Source organism: Toxorhynchites rutilus, chromosome 3 (genome assembly GCF_029784135.1).
Source record: "Toxorhynchites rutilus septentrionalis strain SRP chromosome 3, ASM2978413v1, whole genome shotgun sequence".
NCBI lineage: Eukaryota > Metazoa > Arthropoda > Insecta > Diptera > Culicidae > Toxorhynchites > Toxorhynchites rutilus.
This window is the reverse complement of record NC_073746.1, coordinates 113,561,512-113,582,102: the sequence shown is the minus strand read 5'-3', so window position 1 is coordinate 113,582,102 and position 20,591 is coordinate 113,561,512. Positions and strand designations below refer to the sequence as shown.

General features: G+C 36.5%; 1 protein-coding gene across 3 annotated transcripts in view; it reads left to right on the top strand.

Annotated features, from left to right (window-relative positions):
* The first annotated feature begins 340 nt into the window (after positions 1-340).
* The window catches only part of LOC129780586 (solute carrier organic anion transporter family member 5A1), a 198,842-nt gene continuing 178,591 nt past the window's right edge, over positions 341-20,591 (top strand). For all 3 annotated transcript variants that reach the window (XR_008743964.1, XM_055789006.1, XM_055789005.1), the window contains exons 1-2: positions 341-953; positions 16,212-16,754. The gene's annotated coding sequence lies outside the window, so the exon portion shown is untranslated. The remainder of the gene's footprint in view (positions 954-16,211; positions 16,755-20,591) is intronic.

Genomic DNA, 20,591 nt, shown 5'->3' with positions numbered 1-20,591 from the left:
TGCGACCATTTGTACTAATGTAGCATCCCGGCGGAAAACCAAACATTAGCACTGATACGTCTCGCTTCTGTCTAGCATAACCATTAAAACGTCACACGTACACAATTACATCGATGCTCACACTCCCATTTGACAGCCCAAACAGCTGACTGCGAACATATGCGGGAGCGAACGCTTGGCGATGCTGCCTCCGCCACATGCCTCCCACTTTTACCGTAATTTACCGTATCTATGCGCTGTCGCTCTCGCCCTTCCAGTGGTGTTGGTGTGTCCTGCTTTTCTCTCTGTGTGTTTTTTGGTTTCGAAAGGAAAGCAGCAGCCATGATCGTCGGCCGTCGCTCGACTCGCTGTCAGTTCATGAGAAGAGTTCAAATGGAATTGTCTAAACCACGGTCGATTTGTTCGGGTTCGATTGATTCTGTTCTGGTGGCAAAAAGGCAAACATTGTGTGTGGCTGGTTCTCGATTGATCAGAGCATAGCTGTCGTGTAATTTTCCAATCTCTGGATGAAAGATGCTGCACAGCATCAGTGTTGACGGATGTATTCATATACTGGGAAAATTATCTCAATAGTGTGAAAGTGTCGCCGTGACCAGTTACGAGATTATGAAAACAATGGCAGAGAAATGTTTACTTTAGTTTTGTTATCATTTTCATTTCTTTGCTGAGGTTTGAAAGTGCAAATACAACAACAGTGAGTGCTCGAGTAGAAAGGAAATTTTCTTTGTTACGTCGCTATTGGATTGTCGCTCGCGTTGTGTTTATTTTTTCATCGCTTCCGGTTGTTCTTAGATGTTATTATTGATCGTACGGCTGTCGAAGTGGCCCGAAGTGTGCCTATCGTGTTTTTATTGCGATGAAATTTTCAGTTCAGAACTTGAATCTTTCCGGAAACAGCCCGTGTTGAATGGAGACGACGTTTCCGTTCGAGCCATGCTTCGAGGAAAATCAATGTGAGTGTGATGCAATGGAGGAAGAAAATACGAAGCGTAGTTATTGTCGCTGTCAAATGGTGGAAGAAAAACACTGTTTGTTCAGGAAAAACTTATTGGAACTTTGGGCCTGTGGGAGGGCAGGGTATGAAGAATGGTAGTGGGATGAATGATTGTTTTGTTCTATTATCCTTTGGTCTAACACGAGTTGTCGCCAACATTCTACGATGGAGAAATTTCGTTACACAACACAACATCGTGAATACATTCGTCTAATTATCGCCTCAAACTTTTTGTAATGGATAAAGTGACATTGTTGGAACCGTGTTTTACGTGCAGAATTTATTTCCCAAATGAAATCCCCAAAAATCAATACAACAAATCATTAACTAGTTCAACTTATTAAATTTGTTCTGAAGCTCGACAGCATTTTTTTCACAGAATCTCTGGAATAAGCCTAAAAAAGGGGTATCAAATCAATTCTAATTGAATAATTTTTCATTACTTTCAATATCATACCGAAACCATGACATTTTTTGCATGTTGAATTAATGTGACTGATAGTTACTATTGTATCCATTTAGTGTAGTGTCAAGCGGTACAATGCAGTGGCAGTGGAGCAGTAAAAGCAGTGGAACTCCATACAATTCACTGACCAAAAAGTGTCCACATTTTCATCGCTTGTTTACGTGAAAAATAAATTTTTTTCAGGCACACTTGATTTGAGAGTGTATGGATTTCTAGCTGTTTTGAAGCAAGGTCTTTAAGGAAGAATGAGAAGATGGGAAGGTTTATATAAACATGTTTATAATTACATAAGTTTATTCAAATATTAATATTGCCCTTATTCAACCATTCAGTGCAATTTTATCAAAATTTGAAAGAGAAATTAAAAAAGGAATGTTTTTTTTCAATATTTTTCTGAGATGGTTTTTAAAAATCCAAGGTTACCTTTGCTTTATTATTAACCTCCAATTATTTGTTAATTTTTCTAGCTTTTCGTTCTTCATTTTGACAATTCAATTTGGGAGGTTTAAAATTGCGACAAGATAGAAATTTGGTGTGAAAGAGCAAATTGTGGAAAATTAAGTCGCAAATTCTCTAAGCTTTATAATTAAAGTTTTTCTGTAGTATTTAATTTTTGAGTTTGTGTGAATGACAGATTAAAGTTGATTCATAGAAGAATAAGATTTCATTTCATATGACGATTTTTGAAATCGACTCAATGGTTGTGAAGTTATGACGTTTTGGAAGAAATCTTACTTACTTAATCAGCAAAAGGCCCCAGTGGCATGTGCTGTACACAAAAGTCGTCTCCATTCACATGAATTCTATATTTTTTCCCCAATTCTTGACTTTCAAACCAACATATCATAACTTTCCATTAATCCGCAAACATGCCTAGTAGTAACTTTAAAAAACCAAACTCATAAACGACAAAAAGAGTCTTCGATTGTATATTTTTAATATATTTTTCACAGTTTTGCAGTACCATTTGCTTATTGGCGCTTTTTTAGTTGGAGTGCCTTTTATTTGGCGGTTCGCCAGTTGGAGCACGCGCCAATCAAAAAGCAATCATCCGTCATAATTGTATGTCAGTTTTACTCTGCTGTTCCAATGCCATTTTTATTTAAGGGCCTTTGAACGTTAAACTCAAAAAATGAAGGCACAAAGTATTTAAAGTATTTAGTTTTGCAGTTTGTTTGACAAATGTATTTGTTTGAAAATATTTATAATATATATACATACATAAAGTTTTTTTTTTTCATTTTTTTTTCTTTCTTTATTGAAGAGATTTTCAGCCAAAAGCTGGTTCATCTCTAATACATAAAGTGAATTATATTATATCCACTATTCAAGGAAGTTCATGATATTTTCTAGCATCAATACAAATGCAGTAATCCTAATTATTATTATGACCGCACTAAAAGACATGAAAAACAGTATTACTTCAGCCATTCCATGCCAAACTGATATAGTGGTTTTCAGATTTTCGTGAAAATTGGTAGCTTCTTCTCGTTATGGTAAAACATTGAACCTGTATTATTTTGACGTAGGATTACGTCTTTCGGGAACATATTGGGGTACAAATTGAAAATCGAAAATCGAGTACATAGTGAAAATTGACCAATTTCAAACGCTTATTGCTCAGTCATTTCATAATGAATTGATGTAATTTTTGCGTCAATCAATTTCGGCATTCCATAACAATTTTTTATATTGAAGAAAATTATATATGTCATGGAACTAACTATCGAACAATTGAAAAATCTCAACCCCTATCCTAACGGAAATACTCACTTCTAATTCGTCGAAATTGACGATACATGCGGCGAGTCCCTAACAGAGACATCAAAACCAAGCTGCCTGGGGAAAATCGGCATTGCAAATACATGAAAGTATGGGGAGCTTTTGTTCCTACTGAAATGTATTCGGCATTGCAAATATAAGGTTAGTGATACAATTAATTCTAGCAAGTAAAATTCAAATTTGGAACTTTAATGTTGGTTACCTCGTGAAATTTCATATCAATGACCGATCGTGTATTGTGAAAAATTTGGCACAAGTGTAAGTGTTAAATTGTATATGGCAGCAGTTGTGTTTAAAATGACTTGATATATGAAACAATTTATTTCAAATTTCAAAATAAAAACCAAGGTTTGTTCCCGTTCGAGAACGGATCGTTTGGTTTAAGCTGTCTGTTTTGTTGTGTTCATTTTCACCCAAGGATAGTTTATATATTTGCTCTACAAATAGTATTAGGTGTTGTTAGTCCAATTGAAATTCGCATTGTGTTGAATAAATACTCAGAAAGTAAATATTATCAAAGAAAATTACTTTTTCCATTTCAAATATGTTTGCTGTATATGAAAGTAACATGATTTTACTGATGAGAAAAATTGATAATTGTGTTCGGTATTGGTAATAATCTTAAAATACATTGGTGATTTTTTTTTTCTTTATCTCATTCATACATATAATGTCTCCGTCTAGGATCACAGAGGATGGTTTTCATTATGTCTCGTCCCACTTCAGTATCTTTTATCTGAAACGCGCCATCCAACGACTGTTTACCATCCTTCTGTCATCATCACTCGGTAAACACTGGTGGAAAGAACAAACAATACCCAACAACCAAACATATCCAACATAACAGATAGCCTAACGGAATCCTACGTCAACTATGTGGTCGTGTCTCGGACACAACCCTCCTGTAACTTTTTTTTTGGGTGATTCGATTTTTTTCACTTTTTCCCAAAAATGACTTTTATCAAAAACTCATAACTTTTGAACCACTAAGCCGATTCAGATGATCGATACATCAAATTGAAGTTAATTAGCTAGTTTTTTTTTTGAAAAATATGCAAGAAATTTGAATTTTGTTTTCGTAATTCTTGATTGTATCCGTTTTTATAGTTTACATGGTTTCGGGACCAACGGCGCTATATTTTTCTATATTTTTTCTTGAAAACTGAGAATTTTTTAAACATTTACTTTTTTGTACTCAAAATTAGTTATATTCTTTTTTCTTTTTTGAGTTATAATTTTTTAAAGTTAACCGATAGTTCGGAATATTAATTTCTTCCCCTTTTTCCTATTCTCAAAAATTCATAACACTTGAACTACTAGAGCGGTTCAGATAATCGATATATCAAATCAAAGCCTAGCATTTTTTGGAAAAATATTGCACTTGTATCTGTTTTTTTTTTAAATAAAAAAAATAATTTTTTGCAAGTGTGAAATTATTGACTTAAATTAACTATGTCGATTATCTGAATCGGTTCAGTAGATTAAGAGTTATGAATTTTTGAGAAACGTCATTTTTGGAAAGAAGAGAAGAATGATTTTTTGAATGATCATAGTTTAAAAACGAAGAACACATTTTTGGATATGTTATCTGAAAAATCCTCAGCTTTCGAGAAAAAATAAAAAAAAGTATAGCGCCCTTGAATGAAAACTATAAAGAACAATTACGATCAATAATTAAGAAAACAAAATTTTTTCTTATATTTTTTATATATAAGTATAGTATTTTTTCAAAAAACAGGAAGTGGGTTATATCTATGGTATAACTGGATTATGGATAGAAAACATTAAAATAAACTCTTTCGCTTGAATGTAAATTTTCAATTCCATGGGGAACTGGCAGATTATTTTCCAGCAACGATTAGATATTTCCACATTTTCCTCGATACTGTAAGCCCACCAGTGGTTAATACTAACTCGATAACCACCTGTTAATAGCACTTGATTGAAAAATATTTGGTCACAGTGTAACATGGATAGAAAACATTAAAATAAACTCTTTCACATGAATGTATTTTTAAATTCCCAGAGGAACTGGCAGATTATTTTCCAGCAATGATTAGATCTTTCCGGAACTTTCTCGATGCTGAATGGCATCCAAACGGAAAGAATTCTGCGCGTGTATGTGTCGATCCTTCACCGTCCACCTCCTCCAGCACGTTAGGCAACGATGTTGTCTTGTCGATGTCCTCACCAAAAATGAATACGTCTCACCACCAGAATATCGCTTAAGTGTGCTTTTTGTGCGAGATTGAATCGAGAGAAGGTGTGGTTTACGATGGCAATTTGGAAGGCAAACTCTGAGCTCGAAACTTTCGGCGACTGAGAAATAATCGATTGCGTGCGCATACAATATTGGATACGGAAATATCCTTCTGATGGGGAAGAATAATCTTCAGAAGCTTTCCTGCTAATTACACTTGGTTGAAAAATTACAAAATCATATGTATTTGATCGCTGTGTTATATGGTTAGAAAGCATTAAAATAAACTCTTTCACATGAATGTATTTTTAAATTCCCAGAGGAACTGGCAGATTATTTTCCTGAAATGATTAGATCTTTCCGGAACTTTCTCGATGCTGAATGGCATCCAAACGGAAAGAATTCCGCGCATGTATGTGTGTATGTAGCGATGTCTTCCTGGGGAACCGTTTGTGGCATCACTCTCCTCCTGATGGATTCCCTTCTGGCCTAAGGTGCACAAACAGGCTCTTGGTGACACCGTTCATTCGCGTTTTCATGATAAACGAAGAGCTTCACCACAACAGCGACAACATGCTCCAAACGCTGTTCAATTAGAACTGAGTGGATGATTTCAATAGCCTGTTTCGAGAACAATTTTAAGGCTATTGAGACAAGTTTTTGTATCAAAAGGACACAAGTATATAACGCGTAGACATTTTATCTTTCGAATGAAGTGTTTATCATACCATTTCGTTCAGTTGTTCAGGAGCTATTAACGCTCAAAATCTCGGTCTCCGGCGTAACGCTTTCGGTTTCAAAACTTTGATTTTACACCCCGGTATAGAAATGAAAGACGTAGTCCTACGTCAAAAAACTAGCTAACTTGCCAATTTGATATGTCGATCATCTGAATCGGTTTAGTAGTTCGAAAGATATGAATTTTTGAAAAAAAATATTTTTGGAAAAAAGGGGAAAAACTAGATTTTTCGAGCCACCCTAAAATGGAATGAGATATAATATTTAACGATAAGGAACAAAACTACCAATTTACACGAAAATCTGAGAACCACTATGTCGGTTTGGCATGGAAAATATATATAATACTAAAAAATATAGAAAAAAAGCTGATTACTAGAAACTAATTGACGTTAACAATTCATTACATTGTAAATTCTAGACAGAGGGTATTTAAAAAAAAAGGCTTTTTACGGGGTGTGTTCGAAGCTGAAAAAAATAAATTTATTCAGAAAAAATATTTTTATGTTGTTTTTCAAGCGTACCTACATTATTTAGTCGTATAATTATTGTATTAGGCTGTCAAAAAAGTCCTGCGGTATTTTTTTTTAATTTTCATTTGTTCATAAAATTAGGTACAATCATCTGTTTTAAGTGAAATATGCGCCGTTTTGTTCGATGACTTGTTCCCAACGAGATGCCAACTTCATAATACCCCTGTTATAGAAGCTCGCTTCCTTATTGGCAAAAAACTCGGATAGCCAATTTTCACAGGCCTCTTTTGTAGCTAACTTCTGACTACTTAGCTCGTTCGCCATGGACAAAAACAGGTGGTAGTCACTTGGTGCAAGGTCCGGACTATACGGCGGATGCAAAAAAACCTCCCATCCGAGCTCTCGGAGCTTCTGGCGCGTCACCAAAGAAGTGTGTGGCCTGGCGTTGTCCTGATGGAAGACAATGCGGCCTCTGTTTATCAAAGATGGCCTCTTCTTCATGAGTGCTACCTTCAAGCGGTCCAGTTGTTGGCAGTACAGGTCCGAATTGAGCGTTTGGCCATAGGGAAGCAGCTCATAATAGATTATTCCTTGACAATCCCACCAAACACACAGCAGAACCTTCCTGGCCGTTAATGAGGGCTTGGCCACCGTCTGAGTCGCTCCAGCGGGCTTCGATCACGACCGTTTGCGCTTCACGTTGTCGTAAGTGACCCACTTTTCATCGCCAGTCACCAACCGCTTCAGAAACGGGTCGATTTTGTTGCGATTCAGCAGCGATTCACATGCGTCGATACGGTCAAAGATGTTTTTTTGCGTCAACGTGTGTGGCACCCATACATCGAGCTTCTTTGTGAATCCAAGCTTCTTCAAATGATTAATAACGGTTTGATGACTTATCCCCAGCTCTTGGTCGATGCTACGGCTGCTACTATGCCGGTCTTTCTCGGCTAATTCAGCGATTTTGTCGCAATTTTCGACGACAGCGGAAATACCGCAGGACTTTTTTGAAAGCCTAATATCATTCAATTTATTCCGATGAGAATGCTTTGAAATATTTCAACTGATGCTCTTACCACATTTTAATTTTTTTATTCAATGTTCAGTTTCTATGGCGAAGCTTGCTTCGTAAATTACACATTTGTCATCATTGATGGAATACGACCATAAATGTTGTTATGAATAGCACAGCAAGTTATGATTACAATACATATGGGTTTATTTTGATAATGCATTATACATAAACCGATAAAAATGCATTATAATATTTGTCCACAGCGTTTCAGCGTCTATATGTATATTTTATTCAATTTTCAGTTCGTAATTTCTATCCCAATCGCCGTGTTTATCATGATGATGCCAATATTAATAACATTATATACGAACCTCCCACCTTATATACGATGTCTCCCACCCTTTTAGAGACATCTTAACATTATGTTAAATTTTTAGAGCGTAAACAATCTGTCAATTTTTTCACTGTTTTCATTTTCTTGCCACAAATCGTTGCCACTTTTTTCTCTCAAGTTCCACTTTTCTTCCCTGATTGTACCTATCTGTTGACAAAAAATGTCAAAAATCAAAACAAACATTTGTGTTTCACAAACCCATGTCCGAAATAAGAAGCACATTCAGAAGATGATTTTGAATCCGGACGGGTCAAAGTAAACATAAGAGTATGTTCTCGAAATGATAATCATAAAATAAATTTCATAACTTTCGTTCCTTATCGATGTTTGGTTTAAGATTATAATGGAATACTTATTCCATTGTTTCTCTACAAAAATTAATAACTAATTTTTACTCAAAGAAATGCTGCCGACAAAATGTGCCCGGAATTGAAAGCAAGTGCCTGGAATTCAAATCATAAATAAAAAAGTGGCCGAATTCAAAATCAAGGCACAATGAAGAAATTTACAAATTCTGAACAAATATGATATGATTTTGTGGAATTCTGTGGTTCATAACTTACGTGAAAGTCTTCTCATTCTATGGGAACGGTATTTTGACGTAGGATTAGGTCTTTCGGGAACATATTGGGGTACAAATTAAAAATCTAAAATCGAGCACATCGTGAAAATTGTCCAATTTCAAACGCTTTTTGCTTAATCATTTCATGATGGGACATTTCGTTCTGGGCCACAGAGGGCGGCTTTCATCATATTCCATTCCACTTTGGCATCTTCTGTCGTGATACGCACTATCCAATGTCTAATAACCACCCTTTCTATTATCATCACTCGGTTGTGAACAAACAATACCTAACAACCCTAAAAACAACGACCCTTTTCCGGGCCACCAAATCATCATCGAAGAGTTTAACAATGTAATTCCTGAAACGTATCCAAAACAACAGATAGCCTAACGGAATCCTACGTCAACTATGCGGTCGTTTCTCCTACACAACCCTCCTGTGACTTTTTTTATGCTTTGATATGTCAATATTTTTAGTAGTTGACGTTATCATCGAAAGCGCTTAAGTGCCCGGATTTCGATGCAGTACGATATCATCCTTTGCAGAAAAGATGTGTTACAGCGTCAAATATACAAATAAAAGTACCTGTATCTAATAGTGTTGAAATGTTTGTATGTATGGAACAAACTGCTCATTCTCTAAGTCTGAACGTCAGTCTGGAATTGTCCAAAAAAATTCTAAAACGCTGCCAAGCAGGGATTGAACTAAGGCCGGTTGGGCTGTAAGGCTATTCTACACAACCACTGCACAATGCACAATGGTCCAGGAGGTGCATTTACGTGGAAATTACCATTTAGAGCTCGACAGTTTCTCTAGATAAAAACTATCTTCGACAAAGTTGTTACATATAATAAAGCGCTCATTTTTATGTTATCAAAAACAGGATGACCAAAATTGTCGATGAAATAAAAAATATAACTCTCTTATCTTCATAGATAGAGATAAATATAGTTCTACAATGTTATAGCAGTTATTTAAGACAACTTTTTTTGTATTGAAATGACCGATATAGCGCATTTTTTCTAAGTTGCGTTAGGGTTACCATGAAAAAACTGTTCTTTTTTCTAAATTTTATATTTCAAACTCAAACTGCAAACTGTCTTCGAAAGACTTTTAGAACTTACTAATATAAACATTTTGCGATACAGTACTTGTCAATATCTCAATTCCACTCAAAGATATTGATATTTCTTCCCGAAAAATACGTTCATTTGTTTTTCATTCTTTTTGGGGCAAACATGAACAAATTTTATTGGCGGCATTTGAAAGAACAAATTTCACTCTACATAATATGTGATTTTCAAAACTACATTATTTTTTTGTGTTTGAGTGAAAAATTGAAATCATGAGTTTTTGAGTGAAAAACCATCAATTACTTTGAGCAGCATTAAGATATTTACAAGTTCTGCATCATAAAATGTTGGTTTTGATAAGCTCTAAAAATCGTTCGAAGACAGCTTTGATGGAGGATTTGAAACATAAAAGTACCTTTTTTTTATGGTCACCTCAATGCAACTTGAAAAAAAAAGGGCAAAATCAATTATATCAAAAGATAGAAAAATGTTTTGCTCTACAAAGTTGATTAAAATACTGGGGCTACAACTTTGTTGAACAATATTTATCTTTATCTGTAATGATTAGAAAGTTAGAATTTTTATTTCATCGACAATCTTGGTCAACCTATTTTTGACAACATAAAAATGAGCGCTCTATTATATGTAACAACTTTGTCGAAGAAGTTTTTCTCTAGAGTATAAATATCTCCCACAAAGTTGTTTTTAAAGCTTTCTATCTAAGTTGCATTAGGGTAATCATCGGGCACCGGCTTATATACAGAGTAGTTTGATTTCATTAGTCTGTTTTCAAAGCTATTTTTATGCTATTGGAATTATTTCCAGGGTCAATAAGTAGCAAACATATGACTCTTAAGACGCGACCACATTACGCCAATCGGCCTTGGCCGCCCGGTAAAGCCGACTAAATGTGGACGTACCGCCCGGGCTTGCCGAAAAACCAACTCGAATCAAACCGAACCCAACCCGAAACAAGTGGGTCCGGATCGAAGAAAGTCGAACCAAAATAAAACGAAGTAAATTGTCGTTGACGACATTGGGCTTCGTGTGTTCGTGACGGCTGCGGCTTCATGCACTCGATGGGGCGTCCACATTACATAACGAACCGAATATGCCGCCTGGTACAGGCCGATCGGCATCATTCAGCATAATGTGGACGCGCCTTTAGATATTTTATCTTACGAATGGAATTATTACCATACCACTTCATTGAAACGGAAAAGAATTATTAACGCTCAAAAGAGGAATCGATTTCTCCTATGCCAATCATATCCAGCGCAAATCATAGCAATCATACCAACGCAAATCATGTCCTCGCATCTTTCTGTGGCATCGCGACAACGGGGTCAATTTCGTCAAGAAGAACCTCAACCCATCAATTGCCTCTAACCTCGTCCAATCGAGAAATATTCGGCAATTCTTAAATGGACGCTGAAAATGAATGTCAAGGTAACGTGGGATGCTCGAGATCCAGAGTGATAATAAAGTATACAAGATATTCGAGGAACTCATGCTGACGGTTCCATCAAAACCTAATCGGAATAATTTTTTGACGTAGGACTACGTCTATCAGTTGGGGCGCCAAATCAGAGAGCTGGTCACGTTTTCATGAAACAGTTTTCACGTTAATAACTATTCTTGCTGCAAACGGGTTTTGATGATTTGCATGCCAATCGAATCGAAGATTTTTAAAAGATTTGTTTGGTATGCTATTCATTACGAGTCCGTATGAATGGTTGAACTCTTTTCAAGGCCCGGAGCGTTTGGAGTTAAGTGAGTTCAATGTTGAATGAATAAATGAAGTTTTCTAAATTGGCATCTTTCAAGAATAGAGGTGAATGAACTGAGGAAGTTTAAAGCTTCTACACATCACATCATTAAACAGCTCGAATGAAAATGTGGTGTAACAAGATAGCAAATGCGGTTACCAACAGTACTGTGCAGAGAATAATGGGTGGTAACACACACGAAAAGTTCCCTTTTTTGTGCGTTTTTTCAATGCTGATAAATGACCTATTTTATGCGACCAGATTATAACTGAAACAGTCCAGTTATTATTTTTAAACTGAAACAGGCTTTATAAATAAGCCACTCTCGATTTCAAATCGTAGAAGGTCTCCGTTGCCGGTTCGATCTCTGTATTGAAAGGTCGTCAGGAACGATATAGGAATGAAATGGATGCTGGTTAAATATTTTTTTTTTACTATAACATTTCAGTACTTCTACCAAAACTCGACATTATAATATCAGATTATTTTCAGACACAAGTTTGATACGGAAAATATGATAGAATGAAGATAGCCCTATATCAGACAATTCCTTCCTCGAGTTTTGCTCTTATCAACACATTCGACGATATATTTTTGACGTAGAACTCTTTCGTCTTTCAGGAAGGGTGCCAAATCAGAAAACAGGTCACGTTTTTTATGATATAAATGTTTAATGTTTAATGACTATGTTCACTGTGAACGAATTCTTATGATTTGCATACCAATCGAATCGGAAATTTTCTAAGATTTGTTTGATATGCTATACACTACAGTTTGCTAATCTCTAAACGGTTTAAATTCATGAAAACTGGAAGAACTTCCTTTTTTCCCATACAATTGTTTCTGCCGAATTGTGTGCTAACCCTACCCGTATTTTGAATGATTATAACTCGAACATTTCTTAACAGATCGGAAAGATGATATCACAATGATTAAAATATTATTTTCCATGAGATGAACAATTGAATACCTGTAAAATGACAAGCGTTATCTAAACGCCCTAACTAACAAGTTTTGATTGGCTCGATTTACGGTTTCCCCAACACAGACTTCAAAATCGATGTACCTGTGGAAATCCGCTTTGCAAATATACATGCAAGTAGTTATCCCCGATTTTTGAAATTAATCGTTCATCAGCTAATCGAATAGTTTTCAGCAGTTTGTTATTCGATACGATTAATCGCCCCAAATAATCGAATAATCAATTAATCGTCACAGAGAGAGAGAAATAATTAGTTAGATTAATATTAGTCATTTGCTAGAAAGCCATTTGGAATCAAAAAAGTGTTCATTCCGCCTGAAATTTAATTATTATCTTTTACGCTCCCCTTAAGTCGTAAACGAAGCTTAATTCGCCTTGACGGCATTGAGCATCGTTTACGAACTAAGGGGAGCATCAAAGATAATGATTGATTTTCAGGATAAAACTGCAGCGGCCGTACGTATTTTTCTCTCTGGGTTTGGATCGATTAATTGACGTAAATTATTCGTTCGCTTCGATTATTGGTTGTGCAGTATTCGTTCGATTAATAATCGATTTCTGTAGGAGGTATTCGATTAGTCGATTAACCGAACGATTATCGGGGATCACTACATGCAATTTGGGCGTATTTTTTTCCGTTGAGCTGTGTTTCCCTAACACGGACTTCAAAATCAATGTGCCTGGTGGAATTCGCTTTGCAAATACATGCAAGTCGGGGGCATTTTTTGGTGTTGAGTACTTTTGCACTCGCTGGTCGTTGTGCAGACCGGAATATGTTTCCCTAAAACGTACTTTTAAACTGAAAAGACTAGGAAAATCGTCATTTCAGAAACTAGAGGTGAATGAACTTTCGCGGTTTGAGAACTACGTAAACATTTATCCGTCCACATGTTTTGGCAGTCCTAGGCATCATATCAAACGTAAAAGGACGTTCATCAAATTTATTTGTAACGACGAACATAATCTATTACAAAAATTTCTATGCGTTCTAAAATAATATTCGAAGTGGTAAACAAGTGGATTGCATAATATAATTGCGTAGTTCTACGTCTGAAATATGCGGTCGTGTCTTAGATACAACCCCTTACATTTTTATTTATATATATAGAAGACGATACAGAAGTGCGTTTTATCACATTAAATTCCATTTCCACTTCGAACGAAGATCTATTTCGTTACATTTATCGCACCTTAAAACCACCACATGCCAAATTTGGTTCCCTTTGCTTGATTAGTTTTCGAGTTATGCAGAAATTTGTGTTTCATTTGTGTGGTAGCCCCCCATTAGAGAGGGGGCGGAGTGTCTAATCAACGTAAAAACATTTATCGCACCTTAAAACCACCACATGCCAAATTAGGTTCCCTTTGCTTGATTAGTTTTCGAGTTATGCAGAAATTTGTGTTTCATTTGTATGGCAGAACACCCCCCCCCCTACCCTTAGAGAGTGGGGAGGGGTCTCGAACTATCATAAGAACCTTCCCCGGCCCCAAAAACCCCTACGTACCAATTTTCATTTCGATCGGTTCAGTAGTTTTCGAGTCCATAAGAAACAGACAGACAGACAGAAATTCATTTTTATATATACAGTGACTCAAACCCGTAATCGTACTCCACCATGCAGATATCTTTTCCCTTCTTTTGAAAATCGAAAACAAGCTTTCGGGACTTTCTATTTAGATAAAGTCATAGTGTCATATGAGAGTTAAAAGGTTTGCTATCTGTTTTCAGAATAATGGTTTTTATTTCTCTAAAAATGGCGAATGTATGTGCTAATGTATGAAAATTGACTCAAACTCATAATCGTACGTTGGTTGAAATCTCTACTCGATTTCGAAGGCGTTGGCCACTTTCCGAATTCCACCATTAGTATGGTACCCCTTATTCATTGCAACTATCTTTACCTGTTTTTGGTCTTATCTACGAGTTTTTCGGTGTATTCGGAAGGAATATTTATAAATTTTTCATCAAGTGATTTTTAAAATCCTTATTTTTAGTAATTTGATGGTTTCTAAATTTCCTACACAGATAACTCCCTCAGTTTTTTACTGAGATTGATGTCGGATGCTTGTAAAGGAATATCAATAACTTTTGAATAATTGTAATGTAACCATGTGCGAACTTTATATGTCTTGAGCCCTGGGTCATTGTCTTGGCAAAACTTGAACCCTCGATTCCATCACATTTTGTTGACACTTTGCTTCATATTTTCCTTCAGGATGTTCAAGTAAACATTCTGATCCAATACAACATCGATGAAAACCAAATTGCCCATACATGCACCCTCATACCATGCCTCCACCACCACCATGTTTAAACGTTGCTTTCAGATGTTTTTTAACTTTTAATTCATCGTTGGCTTCCTCTATAAGAAACGATAACCATCGGAGTCAAAAATATCAAATTAGGACCCATCTACGGAAACAACATCTTACAAGTAAGACATTGATGTGTTTCATGCTGTTTGGAATAATCAAATTGGAGTTACTGTTTTCTTTTTGCTGAAATACTGTTTGTCCCTCCGTGCTAGGGCATCAAGTTGCCCTTCCTAGGCACATTACAAACTTTTTGTTTGCTCAATTTGGTTTCTATCGACAGTGTAATGGATCAGAATGTTTACTTGAACATTCTGAGGGAAAATATGAAGCAAATTGTCAACAAAATGTGATGGAATCGAGGGTTCAAGTTTTGCCAAGACAATGACCCAGGGCTCAAGACATATAAAGTTCGCACATGGTTACATTACAACTACTCAAAAGTTATTGATATTCCTCTACAATCTTTCGATATCAATTTCAGTAAAAACTGAGGAAGTTATCTGTGTAGAAAAATAGAAACCATTAAAGTTCTAAAAATAACGATTTCAAAAACCCCTTGATGAAAAAATTGATAAATATTCCTTCCGAATACACAAAAAAACTCGTAGATAAGGCCAAAAACAGCTAAAGATAGTTGTAATGAAAAAGGGATACCATAATAATGATGGAATACGGAAATTGGCCAACGCCTTCAAAATCGAGTAGAGATTTCAACCAGCGTACGATTATGAGTTTGAGTCAATTTTCATACATTAGCACATACATTCGCCATTTCTAGAGAAATAAAAACCATTTTTCTGAAAACAGATAGCAAACCTTTTAACTCTCATATGACACTATGACTTTATCTAAATAGAAAGTCCCGAAAGCTTGTTTTCGACTTTCAAAAGAAGGGAAAAGATATCTGCATGGTGGAGTACGATTACGGGTTTGAATCACTGTATGAATGAAGCTATGCAAATTTTTGATTCCATTTGACACTTCATCCTCAATATTACCTATTTGTTTATACATTTTTGAAACATTTGAAAAATTAAATTAATTTGCATAACTTTTTGGTTGAACAGAAATACTCCGCCTTTTCTCTCCACAATATTAGGGCGTTATCTTTACCGCACAACTGCGATTGCTCAATACTGCACCAATGCACCATTCGCAAATTATGAGTGTTGATGGAAATGAATATGATAGATTTTTTTTTGTGTCACTATTTTGTGTTTTTGTGACCACCTCCGCCATGAGAAGCATGAGTCTAATGAAAAAGACACGGTTTGTGGATGGCTGAAAAATGTTTCAGCTTAGCTTCAGTTCTACGAAAACTTTCAGCTGATACATTATTCTCTCGAAGCCCTGCGTTTCCACTCCACGCTTAGCTACAATTACAGTTTCATTCAGTTGTTTTTGTTTTTTTTTTATTTCAACCATTCTTGTTTTTCTTCGCAGAGTATAACGCTTGACGACGACGACGACGGTGCAATAATATGCCCCGTAGGTTTGTGAAACCCTACAACAACCACGACGACGACGACGCCGCCGAAACGACAAACGCGACGGTTTGAGCTGGGGGCAGTTTGTGTATGTGTGCAACAGTCAGTGGTGTGCAACAACATTGATCGCAGAAATCATAATACGTCACGATTTGTTGGAGCCTGCGAGCCATGTGGATGTGATCTGTTTTGTCGTGATGCCCAGTTGGTCGATAATCGTGGTTGAGAAGTTATGAAAGTGAAGCCAGCAGAGGCTGAAGACGACGTGTTGTAGGCAAGGTTGCGGCTGCTCTAATTTGTGCGGTTGGTACCTGTAGTGTTGAGTGAAAAAAAAACGGTGCTATTGGGGAGGAATAAAATAGAGGTCTGTTGAGAGAAAGTGTTCTGTGAAAAATATATAATCAAAACGTACCAAACATTGTGAGGAGAAGTGAAGGAATCACGATCGAAGACTGAAGATATCGCACACGGAATTGACAAACGCGAACTTTATCGGAAGGTAAATCTTGTTTAATTTCAGATGTCAGATGAAGATTTCTCTCTATATACAGCTGATGTTGTTCATGCGTTTGATAAAAGAGAAATAAAGAGGCGAAATCACAAGTACTTTCTTCGAGATATATGAAGATGGTGATCTTAAAACGACTCATCTCCCTTCTCCTGAATTTCAGGGATGGTGCTGCGTACCAAATTCTCAGTAGTGTCAAAAGTAAAATGTCACAACGTCACGATTATGTTAAAGGTTCCTTAAAGCAAAATACCATTTTTATTTGACGTGAACTGTATCTTATTTTCGAAGAAATTAAAATGATTGTTATCTGTAGGTGATTTTGCAAAGTGTTTGCAATTACCATCATGTATACGACTATAAGCTATTTCGCTTCATTCCTACCTCCCACATATTTCTATTACCGCCCATAAGTGTAACCGTCCCTCGTATTCATTGTATCTAATTAGAACGAAGAACAACAACAAGTAGGCCTCCAACCAGTATGGCTCGCTTTGTGCGGCTAGGCTAAAACTCTGGGAAACATAATCAGAAAACCAGCTGAGCAAATTTTACCACCACATGTGCGCGCGTCATCTTTGCGAGGGTGAAACTCACGTTCGCGCTCGAGCTGGTTACATAACCGCACACAATCGTAACGAGAACTCACCCTCGAGCTTCGCAGTGAAGCAAAATAAAAAGTAAAGTAAAGACCCCAAACAGACAAAAAGCTGCTAGGAAGAAAGCGATGGGCCAAAACAAAAGCACGAGGTCAAAGAGAAATGCAACAACAAAAAGGCGCTCATTTCCACCTGGTCCTCCAACTCCTCCCAGAGCAGAGCGTGACACGATTCACATACTTCAATAATGTGTGATGCCAGTGCCCTTCCGAAATCGACAACGCCTGGGCTACAAGGATGTCGATGTTGGTGCGAATTATTTATGCTCCATTATCAGTGAACCACGGGCGAGAGAAAGCAATGCTAACTACATAAACGCTGCGCAATACCCTTCAGCCGCCCCCTCTGGAAAGATCTTGCCTTGACTAGAAGTTGAATCTGGTGAAAACTAGATTTTATTGGATTTTAGTTGGCTTTTAAAAAGCGTCCAGCTAATATTTTGCTAATGCGTTTTTCTCAAAACCATGTTTTTTCAACTGGTAGTATCGATATCTCAGGATCAATTTGACCGATTGGGCTGAAATTTTTTATCAGCATGTAAAAATAAATTATCTAAAACGTTACATAACTGTTTTTTGATATCTCATTTTCTAGATTTTTTATGAGCTCCTAAACAACAATTTTTCATGAAAAATTACTCATTTTGAACAAAAATGGCCGCCATTTTGGCAATTTTTCGAATTTTCAAAAGCCCCTATGTAACGCTTTAGGTACTGTCGTAAGGTGTTAAAATATTCATTGGAATTCGTTCTGCGACACTCCGTAGCGTCAGAACCGATACCACCAGAAAGGTATCGATTTTCAGACAACATCAACGCATCCAGCTGTCAACAGCGTAATAATCACTATACGAGGGCGGTCCGATAAGTACTTAGGCCGAGGACACATCAAACGCGGTGCGATGCGATGTGGAGCTATGAATTGGAACTCATCGCGTACTATGACATACTGATCGCGTCAGATCGCGCGTTTTTTGATGTTTTATTCCACTCCATTCCGCATGTAAATAACCCAGCACAAGGATGCCAGATATGATATCACAGCTCCATTCTGTAAACAGTTGAATTGTGAGACATTTAATTTAGTAATATATTGTATTTTTTTCAAGAAAGCTTCAACCGAAAATCTAAATTGAAAGTACAGCAAATGAAACATTATTCTCAGTGGTATTTGGTTACTTTTTCTCTCAACAACTCAATTTTTATTTTCGATTGATGAGTTCGGTTGTGAAGATATTTATAGATAAATCGTCTGGCAACCATCACCTGCGTTCATTCGCGGCAAAACATTCCACACACAGTTTCGCCGCATTGAAATCGCGTTCGCATCGCGTTTACTCGCGTCAGGTTCGGGCAAATCCAATTTTTGGTAGACTGGGGTTTTCGGATACGCTGAGTTCATTTCAAACTCTGTTTCACCAAAAATCCAAAAGGAGAGAGGGGAAATGGGGCAATGTTCAAAATTTACATTTTTTTACATTCTTCATAATTTTTTTTAGGCCTCTCTTTCCTAGAGATGAACCATTTTCACTACTCGGTGCCGCAGTCCCTAAATAACATAAAAAATATTGTAACCTATAAAATATTTTTAAAGCAACATTTATAATAAGAAAACACTACAATTACCAGTTTCTGAAGGAATTACAAATTCCAACATCAGCCATCTATCTTCTTTATTTGAAAATTGGTCCACCATATTGTTTGCAGAGCCCAACTTTTCTACTAATTTACTAATAAATCTCACAATTTTCTTTCGTAGAAGCGCTTGCAAAGTTGACGAAATGTTGGTTAAATTTTTTTTTCCTATAACGAAATCGTATAATGAATTCCTCACGGGAGTTGAGGCAGTTATATCCTGCCCAGTTGTTCTTGAATGATCGAACAATTTCTTATTACATAACTGGGCGGCCACATCCATAAAAAATAATTCACATTATTAATGAAAAGGCACAACTTCAAATTACAGTTTTTCTAATTAACATTTCGGGTTAATATTGAGAAAAAAAATCCAAAAAGGGGGGTTTCGGGTGAAAAATTCAAGTGCTGAATGATAACAGACACTTTGAGGAACACTTTCGTCAAAAAAGTTTTGCGGGGAAATGCGGGGCAATTTTTGTAACGGTGGGTTTAGACTAGGGATATATTCATGTGAAGAAATATGATGAGATTTATAGAAATCGCATCAACCGTTCACACTAGCGTGAATTTATATAATAAATATATTCATGAATTCCTTTATACAATTTGAAGTTATGATAAATGCACAACCCGTTTACATATGCATATATTTAATCTGAGTTGTGCATCTTCCTACCACTTGAATAATCAGCAGTGAAATGCAATTTTGGATCAGTTAGTTAATTTCGATTCTTATCAATTCTTTCTGTTCACTCTTATCAGTCATGGAAAATAAATTAACCATCGATGGCAGGAGCAAATTAATATAAATTGATTTAAAAATGAGCGTTGTTTACATCTGCTGACAGCAAACACATTCAATTGCCTATGAATACGAGTGCAAGAAAGAGAAAATGAGTCGTCTATCTCTTTTTCGGTGAATTTATTCACCTGAAGTACAGGGTTTTCCAACTTTAAATTCCGAAAGTAAATTGAAATAAAACACAAAAAATTCGAATTTCGATGAAACTTTTATTTCAAATGAAAGTTTGGTTTTTGCCATTATGTGTGAAATACAACATCATTCAAATGTCCACCTAGGGCTTCCTCGCAAACCTTGATCCGGAAAAGGTAATTTTCGATGACTTTTCGGCACATATGGGGCGGTATCTCGGTCATAACTTCACGAATGTTGTCTTTTAAATGTTCAAGAGTTTGCGGAGAGTTGGCATAGACACGGTCTTTCGCATAACCCCACAAAAAAAAGTCTAGCGGGTTCAAATCGCATGATCTGGACGGCCAATTGGCATCACCAAAACGCGAAATTATGCGTCCCTCAAATTTCGTTCGCAATATGGCCATTTTCGGTCGTGTTGTGTGGCACGTGGCGCCGCCCTGCTGAAACCACATGTCATCCGTATCCATATCTTCAATTTGTGGCAAAAAAAAATCGGTTAACATGCGGCCATAGCGCTCACCATTCACAGTTACCGTCTCGCCGTCCTCATTTTCAAAGAAATACGGCCCGATGACTCCACCAGACCATAATGCGC